Genomic DNA, 5,317 nt, shown 5'->3' with positions numbered 1-5,317 from the left:
TTCAAATGGAAAATCTACCCAAAAAGTAAAATTTTTAAATTTTATCTCTATTTTCCATTAAATCTTGTGGAACACCAAAAGGGTTAACAAAGTTTGTAAAATCAGTTTTGAATACCTGGAGGGGTGTAGTTTGTAAAATTGGGTCATTTTTGGGTGGTTTCTATTACGTAAACCTCACAAAGTGAATCAGACCTGAACTGGTCCTGAAAAAGTTGGTTATAGAAATGTTGCTTCTAAACTTTTGAAGGCCTCTTTCACATGGGTGTCATTTTTTCAACGCAAGTGCAAAATATTGTAATGCGTTTTGCACGTGCATGAGAAAAATCGCCATGTTTGGTACCCATACCCGAACTTCTTCACGGATTTTATTATTTTCCCTTATAACATGGTTATAAGGGAGAATAATAGCATTAATGCCTAGTACAATAGGGCTGGAGGGGTTAAAAAAATCAATATATATTTACAACTCCCCTTAATCCACTTGCACGCGCAGCTTTGATGACGTCACTGTGCTTTTCACATGGTTCATCACCAGGGCCGTCTTAAATATTGATTGGACCCTGGGCAAAAATTTACTTGGGCCCACTGGATCCCGCCTTCCCAAACCCTAGCATGCAATCACGACCTCCACCACAACACACACAAAAAAATCCACATATCTGGTAGAGTACAGTTATATAAATACTTCCAGTTCTGAAGACTCCAGCGGCTCAGGATCAGTGCTCTGGGCAGCTGGGCTCAGGCTGGAAGTGGGCACCTCTCTGCAGGAAGGAGACCGGGGCTCGGTTCACCCTAGTGTTACAGTCACCCCAGAGTATGCAGTATAGCCCCCTATAGTATACAGCATCCCACAGTATGCAGTGTATCACCCTATAGTATACAGCACCCCACACTATGCAGTATAGCACGCCACACTATACACCTCACAGTATACAGTAGAGCAGTATAGCACCCCACAGTATACAGCCCCCCACACTATACAGTACAGCAGTATAACACTCCACAATATACAGCACCCACAGTATAAAGCACCTCACGGTATACAACACCCCAAAATATACAGAATACTGCACCTCACAGTATACAGCACCCCAAACTATACACTATACAGCACCCCACACTATACAGTACAGCAGCATAGCACTCCACAATATACAGCACCCACAGTATACAGCCCCCCAAACTATACAGAATACTGCACCTCACAGTATACAGTACCCCACAGTATACAGCACCCCAAAATATACAGCCCCCCACCATATACAGCACCCCCATAGTATACAGTAGAGCAGTATAGCACCCCACTATACAGTAGCTTACAGTATATTAGCATTACAGCCCCTGTCACGTTTTCCTGATGTAATCTTCTAAAAAAAAAGCTGCACAATTATAGGAAACTTCTCCTGCAGTAACACCACTAGTAGACAGGACCTGTGATGACCTCATAGCCATGTGACCAGTAATATTGCTAGGTTACTGGTCACATGGTGATTATGTCATCTAAGGTCCTAGAAAATCACAGTTCGCTGCCTGGAGTGTTGGCAGGCATGGCAGCACCCCCCTGTGTAGCCGATAGCCTGATACTCGGGGCAGTGGCCAGCAGGGCACAAGAGGCAGCTGCCCTGGGCCCCCCAGGAGCAACTGGGCCTGGGGCAGCTGCCCCTTTTGCCCCTTGTTAAAGACGGCCCTGTTCATCACATGAGCTATTACCATGGTGATGGACCATGTGACGGATGAGTGCAATGACGTCACCACAGGTTCTTTTCCTCTACACAGCAAAGATGAAGACAGAAGAGAAGCCGGGCTTCGCGAACAAGTGGATTAAGGTGAGTTAAATTATTTTTTTATTTTTTTTAACCCCTCCAGCCCTATTGCACTATGCATTATGTATTAAGAATGCTATTATTTTCCCTTATAACCATGTTATAAGGGAAAATAATAATGACCGGGTCTCCACCCCGATCATCTCCTAGCAACCGTGCGTGAAAATCGCACCGCATCCGCACTTGATTGCGGATGCTTGCGATTTTCACGCAGCCCCATTCACTTCTATGGGGCCTACGTTGCGTGGAAAACGCACAAAGAGGAGCATGCTGCGATTTTTTTACGCAACGCACAAGTGATGCGTTAAAATCACTGCTCATCTGCACAGCCCCATAGAAATGAATGGGTCCGGATTCTGTGCGGGTGCAATGCGTTCACCTCACACATTGCACCCGCGTGGAAATCTCGCCCGTGTGAAAGGGACTTAAGCCTTTTAACGTCCCCAAAAAATAAAATGGCATTCACAAAATGATCCAAACATGAAGTAGACATATGGGGAATGTAAAGTAATAACTATTTTTGGAGGTATTACTATCTATTATAAAAGTAGAGAAATAGAAATTTGGAAATTTGCAAATTTTTCTAAATTTTGGGTAAATTTTGAATTTTTTACTCAATTTTATCACTGTCATGAAGTAAAATATGTGACAAGAAAACATTCTCAGAATGGCCTGGATAAGTAAAAGCGTTTTAAAGTTATCACCACATAAAGTGACAAAATAGCCGGGTCCTTAAAGGGAGTCTGTCACCACATTTCAGCATATTAGACCGATCAAATAGGGTTATATGTTCCACCCAGAACTTAAAAACGGTACCTTTGTTGTAGAAAACTGACTTTTCTTTTTGCTGAAAATGAACTTATAAGATTATGTTATTAGCCCTCTCAAGTGCCCAGGGCGGTCTCTCAATCCTCGGAGCCCCAGGCAGCACTTCCTAAATGGCTCATAACCCCGCCCTCCGCGCGCCTCTGCCCGCCCGTTTACTCCCCTCCCCTGTCCTTTTCCACTGCGGCTGTGCGGTCCAAATCGTAGCGGGCGTAGGTAGGTATTGCGATGCCCTGCCAGGAGCGGGCATCGCATTGCACATGCGCCCGCTACGATATGGGTATAATAGTCTATAGTTTTGTTCGTGACGCCAATTGCAGCGTGCACAGGGTACAGTCACAGGGCCCTTTAAGGTGTTGCAACTCACGTACCAGGTTAGGAATGCCAGAGTGGGGTAATGTCTCTGTCAGGTAGTGGTAATAGTGTCAACGGTGTCTCCTACCTGGGTATGGCTGGACTCTTGGATCCTGGCTCACTTGTAATAAAATGAGTGTGGTGCTAGTAGGAGTAATAGAGGGATTTGCAGCAGTAATTGAGATCTAGACCTTGAGTAAAGTTCAAACTTGTCTTTACTAGTTGCAGCTTTCATCCAAGCGAGATGCAGCATTAGTCTTTGGTCCCAGCAGGTATTGGCAATGTGTGGCAGGAAATTATCTTCTGCTCTATCATGTGTCTGAAGCTTTTGCAGGAAAAAGACGTCTGCTTAGTAGCTCTGTAATGTGGCAGGAATTTATCTTCTGCACTGACTATCTTCTGCTGTCTTGGGGACTGACTTGCTGAGGAGGATTCTGGCTTCTCCTGGGTCTCTGGACGGTACTCATAGCTATTGACTCACGGTATGCTTCTTCCGGTAACTGCAGTGGTGGCTGCTTGCTTTCTTCCAGCTGAAGCTGCAAGGCTCAGGCTGGGGATGATGATCAGTGTCTCAGTCGAGACAAGATTCTGGTTTTGGATCCCTATATCTGGGAGCTCCTACACGCCCATCTGGGAGCTCCTACACGCCCTTCCTTCCCCACTCATGAGGCAGGATATGGGCGCAGCCCATTTCTGCTCACAGAAGGGGGAGCTGAACTTGAATGTACCATTCCAGTTCAGAAACACTAAACTGTAGCTAAGTCCTTGCAGAACACATTGCTGCCACCTGCTGGTGAACATGAGGACTGACAACAATATATATTTTACAAGGCTTTACAATACACATTTGTGAGAATATTATATGAAATTACATTAGATGACAAGGTAAATACACTTAACAGGTTGTAGCGGGGTAAAAGAGTTTCGTAACACAACTCTGGGGTGTTAAAGTAGGTTCCCTTCGGGGTACTTCTTCAGGCGGAGGAGGAACTAGAGTTTCTCCAGCTGGGAAAAGGAAATTTATCAGAGGTCTCAGGAACCACATCCAAGGTGAGGTCCGCTGGTAAATTACCTTGTCAGCCAAACATCAGGTAGTATGGTGTGTATCGAGTGGAAAAGTGGATGTTGTTGTTGTTGTTGTATAGGTACATTAACTCAGGTAGCAGAGTCAGCCAATCAGGTCTCTTGTCAGCTGGTATAGATCTTAAGGTGTACGGTTCACAGTCGGATGTAGAGGAGCTTTCTGGTCATCTCGAGAACTTTTCTGGCATTGTGGCGGGGCATGACAATTTGATATAGTCATTTACTGGTAATGGGGTCTAGAGTTCTTTGTAGCATCACACTTTGTTGCATAAAAAGATGCTTCCTCTGTCGCGACAACATAGTTAGCTTTGGATCTGTGTTTCTCTCTAGCAGTCTTACACGGCGGATTCTCTCCAGCAGTCTTACACTGGTAAAAAAAGTTTTGTAGTTATCCTAACACCCGACTTTTAGCTTGAAGTTTGATCCACCTCAGATTTTTTAGGGTGAGTGGGAGGGGGGGGGGTCTGAAGTCTAGACTTGTCTGCTGTTGAGAGCTGAGTCCAATTCCAACTTGAAGGAACTGTAGTTCTGGTTGCTTCTTTCAGCTCCTCTGAGAGATTGGCTGGGGTAAGCAATCACTAGTAGTGTTGATTGAGCATGCTCGGCCGAACACTAGTTCGGCTCGAGCATCACGATGCTCGGCACATCGCGGTTCGGCCGAATACCTTGTGTGCTCGAGTGTGATGCTCACGTCTCCCCCGGCAGCAATATAAAGCCAATAAACATGCAGGTAGGTACTACCACTCAATGTAATACCGTAGCCATGTTGGTTACTGGCATTACAGTGATTGGCTGCCCGGAACGCTTCATCGGGTGCTTTATAGCACCCGATGACACGTGGTTCGGCTCAGTGTTCATCAGGGAGAGCTGTGCTGTAGAAGGGACAGACAGTATAGGCAATTGATTCAATAGAATTTTATTTTTTTGTTCGGTTAGTTTGTGTTAGAGACCCAAAAATCCTTTTAGGGTCTATTGTTATGTCTGGCAGCAATATATATTTTTACCGCAACCTGCGATAAATTGCGTGCTATTGCAGAGACCCAAAAGTCCTTTTAAGGAAAATTGTTGTGTCTGGCAGCAATATATATTTCTAGTGCAACCTGTGCTAAATTGCATGCAATTGTTTGGCCGCTGCATTACTGCTGCAACATTACCTGCGCTACATCTTCGGTATAACGTTAGCGCATCCGAAATATCAGTGACATTCAGTGTAATTTTTTCGCTGCTGGTGG

The sequence above is a fragment of the Bufo gargarizans genome, chromosome 9 (assembly GCF_014858855.1).
Source record: "Bufo gargarizans isolate SCDJY-AF-19 chromosome 9, ASM1485885v1, whole genome shotgun sequence".
Classification (NCBI taxonomy): Eukaryota; Metazoa; Chordata; class Amphibia; order Anura; family Bufonidae; genus Bufo; species Bufo gargarizans.
The sequence above is the reverse complement of the archived record's forward strand: the minus strand, read 5'-3'. Positions refer to the sequence as shown.